Source organism: Nerophis ophidion, linkage group LG09, assembly GCF_033978795.1.
Source record: "Nerophis ophidion isolate RoL-2023_Sa linkage group LG09, RoL_Noph_v1.0, whole genome shotgun sequence".
Classification (NCBI taxonomy): domain Eukaryota; kingdom Metazoa; phylum Chordata; class Actinopteri; order Syngnathiformes; family Syngnathidae; genus Nerophis; species Nerophis ophidion.
In genome coordinates this window covers 4776261-4802251 of record NC_084619.1, presented here as the reverse complement: position 1 = coordinate 4802251, position 25991 = coordinate 4776261, and the positions used below count along the sequence as shown (strand labels likewise).

At 40.7% G+C, this 25991-nt stretch overlaps 1 protein-coding gene across 1 annotated transcript in view; it reads left to right on the top strand.

The window, feature by feature from the left end:
- zgc:154058 (Transmembrane protein 150A-like) overlaps positions 1-25991 on the top strand; it is a 123657-nt gene that overhangs the window by 71814 nt on the left and 25852 nt on the right. The window lies entirely within an intron of this gene.

Below are 25991 nucleotides of genomic sequence, written 5' to 3'. Positions count from 1 at the left end.
AGCGACAATTTCCCATTAATTTGAGCGAGGATGAAAGATTCGTGGATGAGGAAATTTAGAGTGAACGATTAGGAAAAAAAAGGCGATTGCAAGTGGGAGCGATTCAGATGTTATTAGACACATTTACTAGGATAATTCTGGAAAATCCCTTATCTGCCTATTGTGTTGCTAGTGTTTTAGTGAGATGAAATAGTATTTGAAAGTCGGAGGGGTGTGGCCACGGGTGTGTTGACCGTGAGTGTCTCTGAGGGAAATCACGCAGCTGCAGCAGGACAGAAGCTCCGCTGATGTCTCCAGTAAGAGCCGACTTATTACCACAATTTTCTCACCGAAAACTGCCGGTTTTTGACTTATATGCTAATTAGACATATTTGGTTGCGGCGTGACTGCCAGCTAATCGATGCTAACATGCTACGCTAACCGATGCTAACATGCTATTTACCGGCGGTGCTAAAGCAGACATGGCACAGAGATGTATGGATAACCTGCAGATGCATTTGCAACTGTAAAGTCAACAAATTCACAAAGGTGAGTTTTGTTGATGTTGACTGCCAGCTAATCGATGCTAACATGCTATGCTAATCGATGCTTACATGCTATTTACCGGCGGTGCTAAAGCAGACATGGCACTGAGATGTATGGATAACCTGCAGATGCATTTGTAACGATAGTCAACGAAATCACAAAAGTGAGTTTTGTTGATGTTAACTGCCAGCTAATCCATGCTACGCTAATCCATGCTAACATGCTATTTACCGGCGGTGCTAAAGCAGACATGGCACAGAGATGTATGGATAACCTGCAGATGCATTTGCAACTATATTACATTTCCTTCCACCCACATTTAATGCGAAAAAAACACTTACCAATCGAAGGATTTAAGTTGCTCCAGTGTCAAAAGATGCGAAAGTCCTGATCGTTTGGTCCGCACATTTTACCGGCGATGCTAACGCAGCTATTCGGCCATGCTATGGCTATGAATAGCGTCAATAGCTATTCGCTCAATAGCTTCAGTTTCTTCTCCAATATTTTCATACTCCAACCATCTGTTTCAATACATGCATAATCTGTTAAATCGCTTAAATTGCTGGAATCCGAGTCTGAATCCGAGCTAATGTCGCTATATCTTGCTGTGGTATTCCCATTGTTTGTTTACATTGGCAGCACTGTGTGACGTCACAGGGAAATGAATAGTCGCATCGCAAATAGCGAAAATCAAGCATTTTAAAGTTTTTTTAGGGATATTCGGGGACCGGTAAAATTTTGAAAAAAACTTCAAAAAATACAACAAGCCACTGGGAACTGATTTTTATTGTTTTTAACCCCTTTGAAATTGCTCTGTTATTGATTTAAGTGAAGTCTGAATGTTAAAACAGTTAGCTCCATCTTTTGACACTTCTTCCACTTTCGTCCTTGCACGGTACACCGCTACAACAAAAATGACGGGGAGAAGACGCTGCCGAAGGTGAGCCACTTCAATAAGACCGCCCACAAAACGGCGCATCGGGAAGCGACTGCCAGAGAAGGGCTTGAAGATGATCTGTAAAACATAACCCATGCAATATTTTGACCAAAGAACCACCATTGTATTTTATATAGACCTCAAGGAAGTGTTTTCCATCCATCCATCCATCATCTTCCGCTTATCCGAGGTCGGGTCGCGGGGGCAACAGCCTAAGCAGGGAAACCCAGACTTCCCTCTCCCCAGCCACTTCGTCTAGCTCTTCCCGGGGGATCCCGAGGCGTTCCCAGGCCAGCCGGGAGACATAGTCTTCCCAACGTGTCCTGGGTCTTCCCCGTGGCCTCCTACTGGTTGGACGTGCCCTAAACACCTCCCTAGGGAGGCGTTCGGGTGGCATCCTGACCAGATGCCCGAACCACCTCATCTGGCTCCTCTCCATGTGGAGGAGCAGCGGCTTTACTTTGAGTTCCTCCCGGATGGCAGAGCTTCTCACCCTATCTCTAAGGGAGAGACCCAAACTCATTTGGGCCGCTTGTACCCGTGATCTTATCCTTTCGGTCATGACCCAAAGCTCATGACCATAGGTGAGGATGGGAACGTAGATCGACCGGTAAATTGAGAGCTTTGCCTTCCGGCTCAGCTCCTTCTTCACCACAACGGATCGGTACAACGTCCGCATTACTGAAGACGCCGCACCGATCCGCCTGTCGATCTCACGATCCACTCTTCCCTCACTCGCGAACAAGACTCCTAGGTACTTGAACTCCTCCACTTGGGGCAGGGTCTCCTCCCCAACCCGTAGATGGCACTCCACCCTTTTCCGGGCGAGAACCATGGACTCGGACTTGGAGGTGCTGATTCTCATTCCGGTTGCTTCACTACTGAAGTGTTTTCAATTTAGAAAAAGAAAATATGTCTCCTTTATAGCGCCCTGTAATCCGGTGCGATTTATATATGCAAAAAGATCAAAAGTAGACCACTCATCGGCAGTGCGCCTTATAATCCCGTGTCCAGAAAATACCGTACATTAAAAGATTGGATTCAACAAAAAATCTGAATTAAGTGCTGACTTTGCTTTCGACCAACACTTTCATCTAGAAACACACATTTTATCTACTATGTTTGTTTACAAATGTGATGACTTTTAACATTATCGATTGAGTTCTCATTTTGGCCGTCTCTAGGCCTCTGAGTGCATATGCCTGCTGTTCAGAGTTCGGTGCTTTCTGTGTGGCTCGCTGTTCTCTGGTGGGGGGGGGATGGGCAGCGTGGACCACAATAGCCTGCTGGTGGCGCGAATGGAGCTCTGGGATTAGTGGCCCAGTCCCTCTGGACGCAACTTGTTTGAAGCCTTGCAGTTGTGACAAACTGATGATCGATGCCTATAGATCTTGGTCCCAATGTGTAGAGATGTGACCGACAAAATGGAAAGGACTGTTTGAAGTGCATATCTAACAGAGCTAGCAGTTTTGTTGATCCAGCGATGACACACACACCTTGTGGGTTTTGCGGTCCGTCTCGCTGTTGGAGGGCAGTGAGACATGCAGGGCGTACTGGACATTGGGCGTTTGGCAGTGTCAGGACTGGAGTGTGCAGGGGTCGGATTTAGTTGGTCCGTGGAGGCGGGGGTGCCTTCTTGTTCCGTCACAAGGGTTCTGTAGGGCCGGATGTCTAAAAACTTTGTGAGTGCTGTATACTAAACACAGGGAGTGAACACAAAGTATATGTATGTATATGTACTGACCAAAAGTTTGGACACACCTTCTCATTGAGATACGTTTTCTTTATTTTCATGACTATTTTGACTAGATTGTCACCAAAAGCATCAAAACTATGACAACTGTGAAGTGAAAAACATTCCGATGATTCCCTCTTGAAGCTCATCAAGAGAATGCCAAGCAGTAAAATTAGAGAAAAAGGTGGCTATTTTGAGTAAACTGGAATATAAAACTTGTTTTCAGTTATTGCACCTTTTTTTGCTAAGTACACAACTCCATATCAATCAATCAATCAATGTTTATTTATATAGCCCTAAATCACAAGTGTCTCAAAGGGCTGCACAAGCCACAACGACATCCTCGGTTCAAACCCATATAAGGGGCAAGGAAAAACTCCCAACCCAGTGGGATGTCAAGTTTGGACACACCTTCTCATTTTAATGTGTTTTCTTTATTTTTATAACTATTTTGACTGGATTGTCACTAAAGGCATCAAAACTATGACAACTGTGAAGTGAAAAACATTCCGGTGATTCCCTCTTGAAGCTCATCAAGAGAATGCCAAGAGTGTGCAAAGCAGTAATTAGAGAAAAAGGTGGCTATTTTGAGTAAACTGGAATATAAAACATGTTTTCAGTTATTTTACCTTTTTTTGTTAAGTACACAACTCCATATGAATCAATCAATCGATGTTTATTTATAAAGCCCTAAATCACAAGTGTCTCAAAGGGCTGCACAAGCCACAACGACATCCTCGGTTCAAAACCCATATAAGGGCAAGGAAAAACTCCCAACCCAGTGGGATGTCAAGTTTGGACACACCTTCTCATTTTAATGTGTTTTCTTTATTTTCATGACTATTTTGACTAGATTGTCACTAAAGGCATCAAAACTGTGAAGTGAAAAACATTCCGATGATTCCCTCTTGAAGCTCATCAAGAGAATGCCAAGAGTGTTCAAAGCAGTAATTAGAGAAAAAGGTGGCTATTTTGAGTAAACTGGAATATAAAACATTTTCAGTTATTTCACCTTTTTTTGTCAAGTACACAACTCCATATCAATCAATCAATGTTTATTTATATAGCCCTAAATCACAAGTGTCTCAAAGGGCTGCACAAGCCACAACGACATCCTCGGTTCAAAACCCATATAAGGGGCAAGGAAAAACTCCCAACCCAGTGGGATGTCAAGTTTGGACGCACCTTCTCATTTTAATGTGTTTTCTTTATTTTTATAACTATTTTGACTAGATTGTCACTAAAGGCATCAAAACTATGACAACTGTGAAGTGAAAAACGTTCCGATGATTCCCTCTTGAAGCTCATCAAGAGAATGCCAAGAGTGTGCAAAGCAGTAATTAGAGAAAAAGGTGGCTATTTTGAGTAAACTGGAATATAAAACATGTTTTCAGTTATTTCACCTTTTTTTGTCAAGTACACAACTCCATATCAATCAATGTTTATTTATATAGCCCTAAATCACAAGTGTCTCAAAGGGCTGCACAAGCCACAACGACATCCTCGGTTCAAAACCCATATAAGGGGCAAGGAAAAACTCCCAACCCAGTGGGATGTCAAGTTTGGACACACCTTCTCATTTTAATGTGTTTTCTTTATTTTCATGACTATTTTGACTAGATTGTCACTAAAGGCATCAAAACTGTGAAGTGAAAAACATTCCGGTGATTCTCTCTTGAAGCTCATCAAGAGAATGCCAAGAGTGTGCAAAGCAGTAATTAGAGAAAAAGGTGGCTATTTTGAGTAAACTGGAATATAAAACATGTTTTCAGTTATTTCACCTTTTTTTGTTAAGTACACAACTCCATATCAATCACTCAATCAATGTTTATTTATATAGCCCTAAATCAGAAGTGTCTCAAAGGGCTGCACAAGCCACAACGACATCCTCGGTTCAAAACCCATATAAGGGCAAGGAAAAACTCCCAACCCAGTGGGATGTCAAGTTTGGACACACCTTCTCATTTTAATGTGTTTTCTTTATTTTTATAACTATTTTGACTAGATTGTCACTAAAGGCATCAAAACTATGACAACTGTGAAGTGAAAAACATTCCGATGATTCCCTCTTGAAGCTCATCAAGAGAATGCCAAGAGTGTGCAAAGCAGTAATCAGAGAAAAAGGTGGCTATTTTGAGTAAACTGGAATATAAAACATATTTTCAGTCATTTTACCTTTTTTTGGTTAAGTACACAACTCCATATCAATCAATCAATCAATGTTTATTTATATAGCCCTAAATCACAAGTGTCTCAAAGGGCTGCACAAGCCACAACGACATCCTCGGTTCAAAACCCATATAAGGGGCAAGGAAAAACTCCCAACCCAGTGGGATGTCAAGTTTGGACACACCTTCTCATTTTAATGTGTTTTCTTTATTTTTATAACTATTTTGACTAGATTGTCACTAAAGGCATCAAAACTATGACAACTGTGAAGTGAAAACCATTCCGGTGATTCCCTCTTGAAGCTCATCAAGAGAATGCCAAGAGTGTGCAAAGCAGTAATCAGAGAAAAAGGTGGCTATTTTGAGTAAACTGGAATATAAAACATGTTTTCAGTTATTTCACCTTTTTTTGTTAAGTACACAACTCCATATCAATCAATCAATCAATGTTTATTTATATAGCCCTAAATCACAAGTATCTCAAAGGGCTGCACAAGCCACAACGACATCCTCGGTTCAAAACCCATATAAGGGGCAAAGAAAAACTCCCAACCCAGTGGGATGTCAAGTTTGGACACACCTTCTCATTTTATTGTGTTTTCTTTATTTTTATGACTATTTTGACTAGATTGTCACTAAAGGCATCAAAACTATGACAACTGTGAAGTGAAAAACATTCCAGTGATTCCCTCTTGAAGCTCATCAAGAGAATGCCAAGAGTGTGCAAAGCAGTAATCAGAGAAAAAGGTGGCTATTTTGAGTAAACTGGAATATAAAACATGTTTTCAGTTATTGCACCTTTTTTTGTTAAGTACACAACTCCATATCAATCAATCAATCAATCGATGTTTATTTATATAGCCCTAAATCACAAGTGTCTCAAAGGGCTGCACAAGCCACAACGACATCCTCGGTTCAAAACCCATATAAGGGCAAGGAAAAACTCCCAACCCAGTGTGATTTCAAGTTTGGACACACCTTCTCATTTTATTGTGTTTTCTTTATTTTTATGACTATTTTGACTAGATTGTCACTAAAGGCATCAAAACTATGACAACTGTGAAGTGAAAAACATTCCGGTGATTCCCTCTTGAAGCTCATCAAGAGAATGCCAAGAGTGTGCAAAGCAGTAATTAGAGAAAAAGGTGGCTATTTTGAGTAAACTGGAATATAAAACATGTTTTCAGTTATTTCACCTTTTTTTGTCAAGTACACAACTCCATATCAATCAATCAATCAATCAATCAATCAATCAATGTTTATTTATATAGCCCTAAATCACAAGTATCTCAAAGGGCTGCACAAGCCACAACGACATCCTCGGTTCAAAACCCATATAAGGACAAGGAAAAACTCCCAACCCAGTGGGATGTCAAGTTTGGACACACCTTCTCATTTTAATGTGTTTTCTTTATTTTTATAACTATTTTGACTAGATTGTGTGAAGTGAAAAACATTCCGATGATTCCCTCTTGAAGCTCATCAAGAGAATGCCAAGAGTGTGCAAAGCAGTAACAGAGAAAAAGGTGGCTATTTTGAGTAAACTGGAATATAAAACTTATTTTCAGTTATTTCACCTTTTTTTTGTTAAGTACACAACTCCATATCAATCAATGTTTATTTATATAGCCTTATATCACTTGTGTCTCAAAGGGCTGCACAAGCCACAACGACATCCTCGGTTCAAAACCCATATAAGGGGCAAGGAAAAACTCCCAACCCAGTGTGATTTCAAGTTTGGACACACTTTCTCATTTTAATGTGTTTTCTTTATTTTCATGACTATTTTGACTAGATTGTCACCAAAAGCATCAAAACTATGACAACTGTGAAGTGAAAAACATTCCGATGATTCCCTCTTGAAGCTCATCAAGAGAATGCCAAGAGTGTGCAAAGCAGTAATCAGAGAAAAAGGTGGCTATTTTGAGTAAACTGGAATATAAAACATGTTTTCAGTTATTTTACCTTTTTTTGGTTAAGTACACAACTCCATATCAATCAATGTTTATTTATATAGCCCTAAATCACAAGTATCTCAAAGGGCTGCACAAGCCACAACGACATCCTCGGTTCAAAACCCATGTAAGGGCAAGGAAAAACTCCCAACCCAGTGGGATGTCAAGTTTGGGACACACCTTCTCATTTTAATGTGTTTTCTTTATTTTTATAACTATTTTGACTAGATTGTTGCTAAAGGCATCAAAACTATGACAACTGTGAAGTGAAAAACAGTCCGATGATTCCCTCTTGAAGCTCATCAAGAGAATGCCAAGAGTGTGCAAAGCAGTAATCAGAGAAAAAGGTGGCTATTTTGAGTAAACTGGAATATAAAACATGTTTTCAGTTATTTTACCTTTTTTTGGTTAAGTACACAACTCCATATCAATCAATCAATCAATCAATGTTTATTCATATAGCCCTAAATCACAAGTGTCTCAAAGGGCTGCACAAGCCACAACGACATCCTCGGTTCAAAACCCATATAAGGACAAGGAAAAACTCCCAACCCAGTGGGATGTCAAGTTTGGACACACCTTCTCATTTTAATGTGTTTTCTTTATTTTTATAACTATTTTGACTGGATTGTCACTAAAGGCATCAAAACTATGACAACTGTGAAGTGAAAAACATTCCGGTGATTCCCTCTTGAAGCTCATCAAGAGAATGCCAAGAGTGTGCAAAGCAGTAATTAGAGAAAAAGGTGGCTATTTTGAGTAAACTGGAATATAAAACATGTTTTCAGTTATTTTACCTTTTTTTGTTAAGTACACAACTCCATATGAATCAATCAATCGATGTTTATTTATAAAGCCCTAAATCACAAGTGTCTCAAAGGGCTGCACAAGCCACAACGACATCCTCGGTTCAAAACCCATATAAGGGCAAGGAAAAACTCCCAACCCAGTGGGATGTCAAGTTTGGACACACCTTCTCATTTTAATGTGTTTTCTTTATTTTCATGACTATTTTGACTAGATTGTCACTAAAGGCATCAAAACTGTGAAGTGAAAAACATTCCGATGATTCCCTCTTGAAGCTCATCAAGAGAATGCCAAGAGTGTTCAAAGCAGTAATTAGAGAAAAAGGTGGCTATTTTGAGTAAACTGGAATATAAAACATTTTCAGTTATTTCACCTTTTTTTGTCAAGTACACAACTCCATATCAATCAATCAATGTTTATTTATATAGCCCTAAATCACAAGTGTCTCAAAGGGCTGCACAAGCCACAACGACATCCTCGGTTCAAAACCCATATAAGGGGCAAGGAAAAACTCCCAACCCAGTGGGATGTCAAGTTTGGACGCACCTTCTCATTTTAATGTGTTTTCTTTATTTTTATAACTATTTTGACTAGATTGTCACTAAAGGCATCAAAACTATGACAACTGTGAAGTGAAAAACGTTCCGATGATTCCCTCTTGAAGCTCATCAAGAGAATGCCAAGAGTGTGCAAAGCAGTAATTAGAGAAAAAGGTGGCTATTTTGAGTAAACTGGAATATAAAACATGTTTTCAGTTATTTCACCTTTTTTTGTCAAGTACACAACTCCATATCAATCAATGTTTATTTATATAGCCCTAAATCACAAGTGTCTCAAAGGGCTGCACAAGCCACAACGACATCCTCGGTTCAAAACCCATATAAGGGGCAAGGAAAAACTCCCAACCCAGTGGGATGTCAAGTTTGGACACACCTTCTCATTTTAATGTGTTTTCTTTATTTTCATGACTATTTTGACTAGATTGTCACTAAAGGCATCAAAACTGTGAAGTGAAAAACATTCCGGTGATTCTCTCTTGAAGCTCATCAAGAGAATGCCAAGAGTGTGCAAAGCAGTAATTAGAGAAAAAGGTGGCTATTTTGAGTAAACTGGAATATAAAACATGTTTTCAGTTATTTCACCTTTTTTTGTTAAGTACACAACTCCATATCAATCACTCAATCAATGTTTATTTATATAGCCCTAAATCAGAAGTGTCTCAAAGGGCTGCACAAGCCACAACGACATCCTCGGTTCAAAACCCATATAAGGGCAAGGAAAAACTCCCAACCCAGTGGGATGTCAAGTTTGGACACACCTTCTCATTTTAATGTGTTTTCTTTATTTTTATAACTATTTTGACTAGATTGTCACTAAAGGCATCAAAACTATGACAACTGTGAAGTGAAAAACATTCCGATGATTCCCTCTTGAAGCTCATCAAGAGAATGCCAAGAGTGTGCAAAGCAGTAATCAGAGAAAAAGGTGGCTATTTTGAGTAAACTGGAATATAAAACATGTTTTCAGTTATTGCACCTTTTTTTGTTAAGTACACAACTCCATATCAATCAATCAATCAATGTTTATTTATATAGCCCTAAATCACAAGTATCTCAAAGGGCTGCACAAGCCACAACGACATTCTCGGTTCAAAACCCATATAAGGGCAAGGAAAAACTCCCAACCCAGTGGGATGTCAAGTTTGGACACACCTTCTCATTTTAATGTGTTTTCTTTATTTTTATAACTATTTTGACTAGATTGTCACTAAAGGCATCAAAACTATGACAACTGTGAAGTGAAAAACATTCCGGTGATTCCCTCTTGAAGCTCATCGAGAGAATGCAAAGCAGTAATTAGAGAAAAAGGTGGCTATTTTGAGTAAACTGGAATATAAAACATGTTTTCAGTTATTGCACCTTTTTTTGTTAAGTACACAACTCCATATCAATCAATCAATCAATGTTTATTTATATAGCCCTAAATCACAAGTATCTCAAAGGGCTGCACAAGCCACAACGACATCCTCGGTTCAAAACCCATATAAGGGGCAAGGAAAAACTCCCAACCCAGTGTGATGTCAAGTTTGGACACACCATCTCATTTTAATGTGTTTTCTTTATTTTCATGACTATTTTGACTAGATTGTCACCAAAAGCATCAAAACTATGACAACTGTGAAGTGAAAAACATTCCGGTGATTCCCTCTTGAAGCTCATCAAGAGAATGCCAAGAGTGTGCAAAGCAGTAATTAGAGAAAAAGGTGGCTATTTTGAGTAAACTGGAATATAAAACATGTTTTCAGTTATTTCACCTTTTTTTGTTAAGTACACAACTCCATATCAATCAATGTTTATTTATATAGCCCTAAATCACAAGTGTCTCAAAGGGCTGCACAAGCCACAACAACATCCTCGGTTCAAAATCCATATAAGGGGCAAGGAAAAACTCCCAACCCAGTGGGATGTCAAGTTTGGACACACCTTCTCATTTTAATGTGTTTTCTTTATTTTTATAAGTATTTTGACTAGATTGTTGCTAAAGGCATCAAAACTATGACAACTGTGAAGTGAAAAACATTCCGGTGATTCCATTTTGAAGCTCATCAAGAGAATGCCAAGAGTGTGCAAAGCAGTAATCAGAGAAAAAGGTGGCTATTTTGAGTAAACTGGAATATAAAACATATTTTCAGTTATTTTACCTTTTTTTGTTAAGTACACAACTCCATATCAACCAATGTTTATTTATATAGCCTTATATCATTAGTGTCTCAAAGGGCTGCACAAGCCACAACGACATCCTCGGTTCAAAACCCATATAAGGACAAGGAAAAACTCCCAACCCAGTGGGATGTCAAGTTTGGACACACCTTCTCATTTTAATGTGTTTTCTTTATTTTTATAACTATTTTGACTAGATTGTCACTAAAGGCATCAAAACTATGACAACTGTGAAGTGAAAAACATTCCGGTGATTCCCTCTTGAAGCTCATCGAGAGAATGCCAAGAGTGTGCAAAGCAGTAATTAGAGAAAAAGGTGGCTATTTTGAGTAAACTGGAATATAAAACATGTTTTCAGTTATTGCACCTTTTTTTGTTAAGTACACAACTCCATATCAATCAATCAATCAATCGATGTTTATTTATATAGCCCTAAATCACAAGTGTCTCAAAGGGCTGCACAAGCCACAACGACATCCTCGGTTCAAAACCCATATAAGGGCAAGGAAAAACTCCCAACCCAGTGGGATGTCAAGTTTGGGACACACCTTCTCATTTTAATGTGTTTTCTTTATTTTCATGACTATTTTTGACTAGATTGTCACTAAAGGCATCAAAACTATGACAACTGTGAAGTGAAAAACATTCCGATGATTCCCTCTTGAAGCTCATCGAGAGTGTGCAAAGCAGTAATTAGAGAAAAAGGTGGCTATTTTGAGTAAACTGGAATATAAAACATGTTTTCAGTTATTTCACCTTTTTTTGTTAAGTACACAACTCCATATCAATCAATCAATGTTTATTTATATAGCCCTAAATCACAAGTGTCTCAAAGGGCTGCAAAAGCCACAACGACATCCTCGGTTCAAAACCCATATAAGGGGCAAGGAAAAAACTCCCAAACCCAGTGTGATGTCAAGTTTGGACACACCCTTGTCATTTTAATGTGTTTTCTTTATTTTTATAACTATTTTGACTAGATTGTCACTAAAGGCATCAAAACTATGACAACTGTGAAGTGAAAAACATTCCGATGATTCCCTCTTGAAGCTCATCAAGAGAATGCCAAGAGTGTGCAAAGCAGTAATTAGAGAAAAAGGTGGCTATTTTGAGTAAACTGGAATATAAAACATATTTTCAGTTATTTTACCTTTTTTTGGTTAAGTACACAACTCCATATCAATCAATCAATCAATGTTTATTTATATAGCCCTAAATCACAAGTGTCTCAAAGGGCTGCACAAGCCACAATGACATCCTCGGTTCAAAACCCATATAAGGGCAAGGAAAAACTCCCAACCCAGTGTGATGTCAAGTTTGGACACACCTTCTCATTTTAATGTGTTTTCTTTATTTTCATGACTATTTTGACTAGATTGTCACTAAAGGCATCAAAACTATGACAACTGTGAAGTGAAAAACATTCCGGTGATTCCCTCTTGAAGCTCATCAAGAGAATGCCAAGAGTGTGCAAAGCAGTAATCAGAGAAAAAGGTGGCTATTTTGAGTAAACTGGAATATAAAACATGTTTTCAGTTATTTCACCTTTTTTTGTTAAGTACACAACTCCATATCAATCAATCAATGTTTATTTATATAGCCCTAAATCACAAGTGTCTCAAAGGGCTGCACAAGCCACAACGACATCCTCGGTTCAAAACCCATATAAGGGGCAAGGAAAAACTCCCAACCCAGTGGGATGTCAAGTTTGGACACACCTTCTCATTTTAATGTGTTTTCTTTATTTTCATGACTATTTTGACTAGATTGTCACTAAAGGCATCAAAACTATGACAACTGTGAAGTGAAAAACATTCCGGTGATTCCCTCTTGAAGCTCATCAAGAGAATGCCAAGAGTGTGCAAAGCAGTAATCAGAGAAAAAGGTGGCTATTTTGAGTAAACTGGAATATAAAACATGTTTTCAGTTATTTCACCTTTTTTTGTTAAGTACACAACCCCATATCAATCAATCAATGTTTATTTATATAGCCCTAAATCACAAGTGTCTCAAAGGGCTGCACAAGCCACAACGACATCCTCGGTTCAAAACCCATATAAGGGGCAAGGAAAAACTCCCAACCCAGTGGGATGTCAAGTTTGGACACACCTTCTCATTTTAATGTGTTTTCTTTATTTTCATGACTATTTTGACTAGATTGTCACTAAAGGCATCAAAACTATGACAACTGTGAAGTGAAAAACATTCCGATGATTCCCTCTTGAAGCTCATCAAGAGAATGCCAAGAGTGTGCAAAGCAGTAATTAGAGAAAAAGGTGGCTATTTTGAGTAAACTGGAATATAAAACATGTTTTCAGTTATTTCCCCTTTTTTTGTTAAGTACACAACTCCATATCAATCAATCAATGTTTATTTATATAGCCTTATATCACTTGTGTCTCAAAGGGCTGCACAAGCCACAACGACATACTCGGTTCAGAGCCCACATAAGGGCAAAGAAAAACTCCCAACCCAGCGGGATGTCAATATGAATTACTATGAGAAACCTTGGAGAGGACCGCAGATGTGGGTGACTCCCCACCTCTCTAGGGGAGACCGGATGCAATTGACGTCGAGTGGGTCTTGCATAATATTGTGAAAGTCCAGTCCATAGTGGCTCTAACATACTAGTTAGAGTCCATAGTCCATAGTGGGGCCAGCAGGAGACCATCCCGAGCTGAGACGGGTCAGCAGCGCAGAGATGTCCCCAACCAATAAGTGTTCATTCATAGTCGTGATGCCTTCACTGACACTCAACAATGTAAATAGTCATGAAAATGCATTGAAATGAGAAGGTGTGTCCAAACTTTTGGCCTGTACTGTATATATTCCAGACCGGACCACGAGTTCTTTGAAAAAAAACGTGTATAAGACTGTTTTGAAGCAAATACCTAAAAACACCAAAGCACTGTCATATAGATGATCTTCGAATAGCTTTTTTGCAGGAAGTCCTAAAAAACTGCTGTTGTATTGACATTGATATTTTTACATCTCCAATGTCCACTGCAGGGGAGGCCAGTTCTCAGGTATAACCCTTTATGGTCTACCGCTTGTCCCTTTTGGAGTGGCGGGGGTGCTGGAGTCTATCTCAGCTGTATTAGGGCAGAAGGCGGGGTACACCCTGGACAAGTCGCCACCTCATCGCAGGGCCAACACAAATAGACAGACAACATTCACACACTAGGGCCAATTTAGTGTTGCCAATCAACCTATCCCCAGGTGCATGTCTTTGGAAGTGGGAGGAAGCCGGAGTACCCGGAGGGAACCCACGCAGTCACGGGGAGAACATGCAAACTCCACACAGAAAGATCCCGAGCCCAGGATCGAAACCAGCCTATAGTTTCTTCAACACAAAAGTGAAGACGCAATCTCTAACATGAACTAGTCATTGAATGGAGCTCTTGACTGTGGTGCCTGTTGATGTTTGTTTACACTCAACGCTAAACTACTGATAGTGACACAATTTTTGATTGATTGATTGATTGATTGATTGATACTTTTATTAGTAGATTGCACAGTTCAGTACATATTCCGTACAATTGACCACTAAATGGTAACACCCCAATAAGTTTTTCAACTTGTTTAAGTCGGGGTCCACGTTAATCAATTCATGGTAATTACATTTACACTTAACTTCCTACCAACTCAATTTTTCATGAAGTAACTTGCCTCTAAACTAATACAACTCAGTTATTTTGTCCAACCTTTACTTTGGCTGCACCTTATTAGACATATTAGACCCCTAAGCCACAACTTTATTTTGGCAGGTTTTGCAAATGGGTGAGCCATTGTCTTCAAGTACTTCCCTGGTCATCTTTGAAGTACCAGAAATATTTCCACAGCTTTTTTTTGGTTGGTGAGACATTTTTCAGTTTTATCCTGCTGCCATTTTTAAGCTAATATACCAATTTATTATCAAACCCAAGACCTTCGTGTTGTGAGGCACATACACTAAAATAAAAACAACAGTTCAAAGAGAAGTCCGGCCCCGCGGTCCTTAGCTTTCTCGAAATGTGGCCTTTGAAACCATCCATCATTCCATCTTCTTCCGCTTATCCGAGGTCGGGTCGCGGGGGCAGCAGCCTAAGCAGGAAAGCCCAGACTTTCCTCTCCCCAGCCACCTCGTCCAGCTCTTCCCAGGGAATCCCGAGGCGTTCCCAGGCCAGCCGGGAGACATAGTCTTCCCAACGTGTCCTGGGTCTTCCCCGTGGCCTCCTACTGGTCGGACATGCACGAAACACCTCCCTAAGGTGGCGTTCGGGTGGCATCCTGACCAAATGCCCGAACTACCTTATCTGGCTCCTCTCGATCCGGAGGAGCAGCGGCTTTACTTTGAGTTCCTCCCGGATGGCAGAGCTTCTCACTCTATCTCTAAGGGAGAGACCTGGAAACTCATTTGGGCCGCTTGTACCCGTGATCTTATCCTTTCGGTCATGACCCAAAGCTCATGACCATAGGTGAGGATGGGAACGTAGATGGACCGGTAAATTGAGAGCTTTGCCTTCCGGCTCAGCTCCTTCTTCACCACAACGGATCGGTACAACGTCCGCATTACTGAAGACGCCGCACCGATCCGCCTGTCGATCTCACGATCCACTCTTCCCTCACTCGTGAACAAGACTCCTAGGTACTTGAACTCCTCCACTTGGGGCAGGGTCTCCTCCCCAACCCGGAGATGGCACTCCACCCTTTTCCGGGCGAGAACCATGGACTCGGACTTGGAGGTGCTGATTCTCATTCCGGTCGCTTCACACTCGGCTGCGAACCGACCCAGTGAGAGCTGAAGATCCCGGTCTCCTGCTGCCATTTTTAAGCTAATATACCAATTTATTATCAAACCCAAGACCTTCGTATTGTGAGGCACATACACTAAAATATAAACAACAGTGCAAAGAGAAGTCCGGCCCCGCGGTCCTTAGCTTTCTCGAAATGTGGCCTCTGAAACCATCCATCATTCCATCTTCTTCCGCTAATCCGAGTTTGGGTCGCGGGGGCGGCAGCCTAAGCAGGAAAGCCCAGACTTCCCTCTCCCCAGCCGCCTCGTCCAGCTCTTCCCAGGGGATCCCGAGGCGTTCCCAGGCCAGCCGGGAGACATAGTCTTCCCAACGTGTCCTGGGTCTTCCCCGTGGCCTCCTACGAAACACCTCCCTAAAGTGGCGTTCGGGTGGCATCCTGACCAGATGCCCGAACTACCTTATCTGGTTCCTCTCGATCCGGAGGAGCAGTGGTTTTACTTTGAGTTCCTCCCGGATGGCAGAGCTTCTCACCCTATCTCTAAGGGAGAGCGGAGGTAACTAATTTGGGCCGCTTGTACCCGTGATCTTATCCTTTCGGTCATGACCCAAAGCTCATGACCATAGGTGAGGATGGGAACGTAGATCGACCAGTAAATTGAGAGCTTTGCCTTCCGGCTCAGCTCCTTCTTCACCACAACGGATCGGTACAACGTCCGCATTACTGAAGACGCCGCACCGATCCGCCTGTCGATCTCACGATCCACTCTTCCCTCACTCGTGAACAAGACTCCTAGGTACTTGAACTCCTCCACTTGGGGCAGGGTCTCCTCCCCAACCCGGAGATGGTACTCCACCCTTTTCCGGGCGAGAACCATGGACTCGGACTTGGAGGTGCTGATTCTCATTCCGGTCGCTTCACACTCGGCTGCGAACCGATCCAGTGAGAGCTGAAGATCCCGGTCAGATGAAGCCATCAGGACCACATCGTCTGCAAAAAGCAGAGACCTAATCCTGCAGCCAACAAACCGGATCTCTTCAAAGCCTTGACTGCGCCTAGAAATTCTGTCCATAAAAGTTATGAACAGAATAGCCTCTGAAACTATTTTGTTAAATAGCTCTGATATACACTACAGCAGGGGTCACCAACCTTTTTGAAACCAAGAGCTACTTCTTGGGTACTGATTAATGCCAAGGGCTACCAGTTTGATACACACTTAAATAAATGGCCAGAAATAGCCAATTTGCTCAATTTACCTTTAATAAATAAATCTCTATATATAAAAAAATGGGTATTTCTGTCTGTCATTCCGTCGTAGAGAATAAATGATTAAAAAAAACACTTAATTGAACGATTTAAAAGAAGAGAAAACATGAAAAAAATTAAAATACAATTTTGAAACATAGTTTATCTTCAATTTCCACTCTTTAAAATTCAAAGTTTCAACCAAAAAAAATGAAGAGGAAAAAGTAGCTAATTTGAGTCTTTTTGAAAAAAAAATAAATAATAATAATAATAATAATTTATGGAACATCATTAGTAATTTCTCCTGATTAAGATGAATTTTAGAATGTTGATGACATGTTTTAAATAGGTTAAAATCCAATCTGCACTTTGTTAGAATATATAACAAATTGGACCAAGCTATATTTCTAACAAAGACAAATCATTATTTCTTCTAGATTTTCCAGAACAAAAATGTTTAAAAGAAATTCAAAAGACTTTGGAATAAGATTTAAATTTGATTCTAAAGATTTTCTGGATTTGCCAGAATAATTTTTGGGAATTCTAATCACAATAAGTTTGAAGAAATATTTCACAAATATTCTTTGTCGAAAAAACAGAAGCTAAAATGAAGAATCAAATTAAAATGTATTTATTATTTTTCACAATAAAAAAATACTTGAACATTGATTTAAATTGTCAGGAAAGAAGAGGAAGGAATTTAAAAGGTAAAAAGGTATGTGTTTAAAAATTCTAAAATCATTTTTAAGGTTGTATTTTTTCTCTAAAGTTGTCTTTCTGAAAGTTATAAGAAGCAAAGTAAAAAAAATAAATGAATTTATTTAAACAAGTGAAGACCAAGTCTTTAAAATATTTTCTTTGATTTTCAAATTCTATTTGAGTTTTGTCTCTCTTAGAATAAAAAATGTCGACTAAAACGAGACCAGCTTGCTAGTAAATAAGTAAAATGTAAAAAATAGAGGCAGTTCACTGGTAAGTGCTGCTATTTGAGCTATTTTTAGAACAGGCCAGCGGGCGACTCATCTGGTCCTTACGGGCGACCTGGTGCCCGCGGGCACCGTGTTGGTGACCCCTGCTGTAGAACACGAGCATGAAAACGACCATTTAAGCAAACAATGCCAACAAATGGCACATTTTACAGTCCATTAAAGGCAGTAAAAAGTCGCCTTCAAAGGCTGAGTTTTATTTTATTGTGGGTTATTATACCTTGGTTAATGTCTCTTTATTATACTTGCATGGTAGTTAAGAGTGCGTATCACTTAAAAGATGGCCTGTAGAGTTGGTAAAGGTTTTATGATGGAGACAATTGGAGCATGGAAGTAATTAATCTGCCCGATGGAAAAGCTTGTTTTCTAATTACTTTGTGATCGTCCTGGGAGGTTTTATTGTCTACAGACTGACTTTGTGTTTGTGTTTTAATGAATGAACGGATTGTAATGATCTCCATTCATCCATCCATTTTCTACCGCTTGTCCCTTTTGGGGCTGCGGGTGGTTCTGGAGCCATTATTCTTTAATCATAATCGAGACTTTGGTTCATGTCGTGGAACTGTGGACCAGCTCTATACTCTGGGCAGGGTTCTTGAGGGTGCATGGGAGTTTGCCCAACCAGTCTACATGTGCTTTGTGGACTTGGAGAAGGCATTCGACCGTGTCCCTCGGGAAGTCCTGTGGGGAGTGCTCAGAGAGTATGGGGTATCGGACTGTCTTATTGTGGCGGTCCACTCCCTGTATGATCAGTGTCAGAACTTGGTCCGCATTGCTGGCAGTAAGTCGGACACATTTCCAGTGAGGGTTGGACTCCGCCAAGGCTGTCCTTTGTCACCCATTCTGTTCATAACTTTTATGGACAGAATTTCTAGGCGCAGTCAAGGCATTGAGGGGTTCCGGTTTGGTGACCGCAGGATTAGGTCTCTGCTTTTTGCAGATGATGTGGTCCTGATGGCTTCATCTGACCGGGATCTTCAGCTCTCACTGGATCGGTTCGCAGCCGAGTGTGAAGCGGCCGGAATGAGAATCAGCACCTCCAAGTCCGAGTCCATGGTTCTCGCCCGGAAAAGGGTGGAATGCCATCTCCGGGTTGGGGAGGAGACCCTGCCCCAAGTGGAGGAGTTCAAGTACCTAGGAGTCTTGTTCACGAGTGAGGGAAGAGTGGATGGTGAGATCGACAGGCGGATCGGTGCGGCGTCTTCAGTAATGCGGACGTTGTACCGATCCGTTGTGGTGAAGAAGGAGCTGAGCCGGAAGGCAAAGCTCTCAATTTACCGGTCGATCTACGTTCCCATCCTCACCTATGGTCATGAGCTTTGGGTCATGACCGAAAGGATAAGATCACGGGTACAAGCGGCCCAAATGAGTTTCCAGGTCTCTCCCTTAGAGATAGGGTGAGAAGCTCTGCCATCCGGGAGGAACTCAAAGTAAAGCCGCTGCTCCTCCACATCAAGAGGAGCCAGATGAGGTGGTTCGGGCATCTGGTCAGGATGCCACCCGAACGCCTCCCGAGGGAGGTGTTTAGGGCACGTCCAACCGGTAGGAGGACGTCAGACCAGTGAAACAGGAGGAAGGGCAAGTGATCTGAAACGAGAGGCAGAGTCAGCATTTCAAAATAAAACAGGAAATGAAAAAAACATGAAACCAGACGAAACCCAGACAAGACTTCACCCAGGTGTGACAATAATCTCACTAAAACACTATTAACACAATAAGATGGTAAGGGATTTTCCAGAATTATCCTAGTAAATGTGTCTAATAACATCTGAATCGCTCACACTGCCGTCGCCTTTTTTTTTCTTCTTTTTTTTAGTGCTTCACTCTAAATTTCTTCATCCACGAATCTTTCTTCCCCGCTCAAATTAATGGGGAAATTGTCGCTTTCTAGGTCCGAATCGCTCGCACTGCTGGTGGCCATGATTGTAATCAATGTGAGGATGTTTTAGTAGATGTTCTCTACTAAATCCTTTCAGCAAAAATATGGCAATATCACAAAATGATCAAGTATGACACATAGAATGGACCTGCTATCCCTGTTTAAATAAGAACATCTCATTTCAGTAGGCCTTTAATACTGTAGATGGAGTTCTTTACAGCGGGTCCTCTCCTCTCTGTAGATGTTTGTTCTTAGGGAAAGAATGTCTGCAAGTTTAAATATTTGGAAAGCTGGCTGGATGCCTCGTGTCTGCACTTGTGTGTGCGTGCGTGGGCTTGTGCGCGTGTCTCCAAAAGACGGGCGGAGAGAGCAGTCACGGAAATTTTTAATTTTGTGTTAGTATGGACATGATGAGAACAAACAACAGTCTTGAACAGGGGTGGCCAAACTTTTTCCTCTGGGTGCCACAGACCGACAAATCAATTGGATTCAGGGGCCATTTTGGTAGTTTTCACCTTTTAAATGAATACAATGTAGAATTTTTTTTTCCAAAGAAATAGAAAATGCGATTTCGGTAGAAATTTGGTGTGGATGCTGAAGAGCCGAAACGAACAGAAACGCTAACAGTTATTAGCAACTCAGAGAGTGTCAAAGAGCAAAAAAATATGAGCAAAATGTGCTAAAAAAGCTAGCATGCTAAGGGTGATATGCTAAAAAATAACATGCTTACAGTAAGCATTAGTAAAACACCAAAATATATGAGAGTATTGACTCCTGTGGAGTCCTTTGCCTTGGGCCAAGGACCCTATTGAAACTGGTGCGTTTTATTCTTTCTTTATTATTCCGCACCTATGCGCTGTTATTTGACCCCCTTAACATGCTTCAAAACTCACCAAATTTTACACACACATCGGTCTGACATGCCTTCCCAACTTATTAGGCAGCCAAACCCCAAAAACAAAAATTGTGCGCTAGCGCCCCCTAGGAAAAAAAAAAACCAGACTGCTTGTAACTTCCGTTAGGAATGTCGTAGAGACATGAAACAAAAACCTCTATGTAGGGCTGACTTAGACCTAAATTTCATAACTGTATCTTCTAGGGCAAAAATAAACAAAAATTTTGCAAAAACCCATTCAAAGCAAAATATTCGCAAAAAATGCTATTTTTGCCTCTTTGAGCTGTAATTTGACCCCCTTAAAATGCTTCAAAACTCACCAAACTTGGCACACACATCAGGACTGGCAGAAAATGCGATCTAATGAAAAAAAAAAAAAAAAAAACCTCAAAATTGCGCTCTAGCGCAATTTTTGAATAAAACACAGAAAAAACTGCTTCTAGGAAGAAAACGCAGACAAAACTGCTTGTAACTTCTGGTAGGAATGTCGGAGAGACCTGAAACTAAAACTTCTATGTAGGTCTCACTTAGACCTACATCCTTCAGCAAAAATCAACAGGGAGTTAAAAATTACCCCTTCAAAATAAAAGTTTTGTAAACACCCGTCACCTTTTTTCAAAAGTTATCTCCTCTGAGCGCGTTTGTCGTTTTGGCTTCAAACTCGCACAGGAGAGAGATTGAACCCTTCTGATTAAAAGTATAGAACAGAGTTTTGATTACTGCTCCGGTTTTGATTTTAAGCGCCTTCAAAGAACCCCTGCGCAAAGTTACCTAAAAAATGTCATTTTTGCCGCTTTGAGCTGTAATTTGACCCCTTTAAAATGCTTCAAAGTGCAAGTTAAAGCTCTACTATACAAAGCGAAAGCCATTTATCAACAACATCCAGAAACGCCAATCTGTAATTTGACCCCCTTACCATGCTTTAAAACTCACCAAATTTTACACACACATCAGGACTGGCGAAAATTGCCATCTAATAAAAAACCAAACCCTAAAAATCTAAATTGCGCTCTAGCGCCCCCTAGGAAAAAACCCAGACAAAACTGCATGTAACTTCTGTTAGAAATGTCGTAGAGATATGAAATAAAAACCTCATTGTTGGTCTGAATTAGACTACGGCTTGAGTAGCGGCGGCGGTGGCCAACGGCGGACCCGACCAACGCTGCTTGCAGCTTTAATTGATTATTGATCCTGTGGAGTCCTTTGCCTTGGGCCAAGGACCCTATTGAAACTGGTGCGTTTTATTCTTTCTTTATTATTCCGCACCTACGCGCTGTAATTTCACCCCCTTAACATGCTTCAAAACTCACCAAATTTTACACACACATCAGTATGGTCCGGCAGACCAATTTATTAAGCAAACAAACCCCAAAAACAAAAATTGCGCGCTAGCGCCGCCTAGGAAAAAAAAAAAACAGACTGCTTGTAACTTCCGTTAGGAATGTCGTAGGGACATGAAACAAAAACCACTATGTAGGGCTGAATTAGACCTAAATTTCATAATTGTATCTTCTGGGGCAAAAATAAACAAACATTTTGCAAAAACCGATTCAAAGCAAAATATTCGCAAAAAATGCTATTTTTGCCTCTTTGAGCTGTAATTTGACCCCCTTAAAATGCTTCAAAACTCACCAAACTTGGCACACACATCAGGACTGGCAGAAAATGCGATCTACTGAAAAAAAAAAAAAAAAAACCTCAAAATTGCGCTCTAGCGCAATTTTTGAATAAAACACAGAAAAAACTGCTTCTAGGAAGAAAACGCAGACAAAACTGCTTGTAACTTCTGGTAGGAATGTCGGAGAGACCTGAAACTAAAACTTCTATGTAGGTCTCACTTAGACCTACATTTTGAAATTGACATCCTTCAGCAAAAATCAACAGGGAGTTAAAAATTACCCCTTCAAAATAAAAGTTTTGTAAACACCCGTCACCTTTTTTCAAAAGTTATCTCCTCTGAGCGCGTTTGTCGTTTTGGCTTCAAACTCGCACAGGAGAGAGATTGAACCCTTCTGATTAAAAGTATAGAACAGAGTTTTGATTACTGCTCCGGTTTTGATTTTAAGCGCCTTCAAAGAACCCCTGCGCAAAGTTACCTAAAAAATGTCATTTTTGCCGCTTTGAGCTGTAATTTGACCCCTTTAAAATGCTTCAAAGTGCAAGTTAAAGCTCTACTATACAAAGCGAAAGCCATTTATCAACAACATCCAGAAACGCCAATCTGTAATTTGACCCCCTTACAATGCCTTAAAACTCACCAAATTTTACACACACATCAGGACTGGCGAAAATTGCCATCTAATAAAAAACCAAACCCTAAAAATCTAAATTGCGCTCTAGCGCCCCCTAGGAAAAAACCCAGACAAAACTGCATGTAATTTCTGTTAGAAATGTCGTAGAGACATGACATAAAAACCTCTATGTTGATCTGACTAAGATCAGGGCTTGTGTAGCGGCGGCAGCAGCCAAAGGCGGACCCGACCAACGCTGCTTGCAGCTTTAATAGATTGATTGAAACTTTTATTAGTAGATTGCACAGTACAGTACATATTCCGTACAATTGACCACTAAATGGTAACACCCGACTAACTTTTTCAACTTGTTTAAGTCGGGGTCCACGTAAATCAATTTACGGTAAAGGGGTATACTGTATTTTCCGGACTATAAGGCGCATTTTAAATCCTTTTTTTCGACAGTGCTTCTTATAACAAGGTGCCCCTAATGCACGGAATAATTCTGGTTTTGCTAACCGAACTCGAAGCAATTTGTTTTGGTACATGGTGTAATGATAAGTGTGACCAGTAGATGGCAGTCAAACATAAGAGATACGTGTAGACTGCAATATGATGGCAATATGACTCGAGTAAACCGCACCGACATTTTATATGTTCCATTGAAAATATAGAACATTACACACGGCGCTCAAAAAATCGATCAAAATGTTTTAGTACAACTCTGGTAAGCTATGAAGCCGCACCGCTTGATGGATTGTCAGCACATTAATCATACTAGTATTATTATGGTGTGTGTGTGTAAGGTAAGACATTATCTGTCATTTTGTTCAGCAATATTGTGCAAAAACAACTTTTCTTACCTTCTGGTACCTGCTGATCTGTATTTGGGATCTGCATGAATCCTGAAAAATTGCGCGCGTCCGCCTTTGTAGTCCGTGGGACTCTGTAGTCGATAAGCTTCTTCATTTTCTCTATCTTCTTCTTTTGGGACATTCATTCTCCGCTGTTGCCATTTCTAGTATAGTGTAATGTTTTACTTATATCTCTCAGTAAACTCGCCATGAAAGCGCTAAAACATACCGGTGTAGTGAGTTTATATTATTCACCCAAAGAAGTTTAGTTATTAGAGGGTTCCGGTCGGACGTTTTTTTCACTGGACACATTGTTGTTGTTTCCAGATGAGGAGATGCTGCGCCGTTATTGATTTAAGTAAAGTCTGAATGTCATTAAAAGAGTTAGCTTCTTCTTTTACACTTCTTCAACTCCCATCCTTGCACGCTACACCGCTACAACAAAGATGACGGGGAGAAGACGCTGCCGAAGGTGAGCCACGTAAATAAGACTGTCCACAAAACGCCGCGTTTGGAAGCGACTGTCATAAAGTGGCTTGAAGTTGATCTGTAAAACATAATCTATGCAACATTTTGACCAAAGAACCACCATTACATGTTCTTTAGAACACAAAAAAGTGTTTTCCATTTAGAAAAAAAAAATCTGACTACTTTAATGCGCCCTATAGTCCGATGAAAAAAAGATCGAAAATAGACCATTCATCGGCATTCCCCCTTATAATCCAGTGCACCCTATGGTCTGGAAAATACGATATATTACTCTGAGGTGTGTACCTGAAAAATGTGTTTCAATTGCTAGGATGCTAATGTTAACATGCATCAAGTATGACTGAGGTGTATACTACAGATGGCCGATAATATCGGACTGCCGATAGTATCAGCCGATAAATGCTTTAAAATGTAAGTATTGGTATCGATTTCAAAAAGTAAAATTTTTGACTTTTTAAAATGCCGCTGTACGGAATGGTACACAGATGTAGGGAGAAGTACAGAGCAGTTGTCTCCCAGTCATACTTGCCAACTCCCTCGATTTTCCTAGGAGACCCCCGAATTTCAGTGCCCCTCCCGAAAATCTCCGGGGGCGACCTTTCTCCCGATTTCCACCCAGCCAACATTATTGGGGGCATGCCTTAAAGGCAGTTCCTTTGCACGCCGGCCCAATCACATATTGCCCACGGCTTTTCACACAAACAAGTAAATAAATGCAAGGCATGCTTGGTCAACAGCCATAAAGGTCACACTGAGGGTGGCCGTATAAACAACTTTAACACTGTTACAAATATGCGCCACACTGTGAACCTACACCCGACAAGAATGACAAACATTTCGGGAGAACATCCACACCGTAACACAACATAAACACAACAGAACAAATACCCAGAACCCCTTGCAGCACTAACTCCTCCGGGGCGCTCCAATATACACCCCCCACTACCCTTTACCCTCCCCAAACTCAACCCAGCCCACCTCAACCTCCTCATGCTCTCTCAGGGAGAGCATGTCCCAAATTCCAAGCTGCACATTACCTACCTTCCCTGCATCCTGGGGTCACACTGGTGCTTCTTTCTGTCACACATAGACTATGGTGCTTCCTGCCATCATCCAGACAACATATCTTTACCTGCACATTACCTACCTTCTCTGTATCCAGGAGACAAACTGGTGCCTCCTTCTTTCACCCAGTCAACATATCTTTACCCGCACAGTACCTACCATCTCTGCATTGTGTGCTCACGTTGGTGCTTCCTGCTTTTAAGCGGCCATCTTGAGACGGCATCAGCGCAGCAGCATCAGCGCAGAGGTTCTTTGAAGGCTCGTAAAATCAAAACAGGAGCAGTTGTTGAAAATCATTTCGCAACTTTTAATCAGAAGGGTTCACTCGCTCTCCTATGCGAGTTTGAAGCCGACACAACAAACGCACTCAGAGGGGATAATGTCTGAAAAAAGGTGACGGGTTTTTACAAAACTTTTGTTTTGAAGGGGTAATTGCCAAATTCCTGTTGATTTTTGCTGATGGATGTAAATGAATGAAATGTAGGTCTAAGTGAGACCTACATAGAGTTTTTTTTTTCATGTCTCTGCGACATTCCTACCGGAAGTTACAAGCAGTTTTGTCTGTGTTTTCATCCTAGGAGCAGTTTTGTCTGTTTTTTATTCCTAGGGGGCGCTAGAGCGCAGTTTTGGGGTTTGGTTTTTTGATTAGATCGCAATTTCCGCCAGTCCTGATGTGTGTGTCCAGTTTGGTGAGTTTTGAAGCATTTTAAGGGTGTTAAATTACAGCTCAAAGAGGCAAAAATTACATTTTTTAGGAAACTTTTGT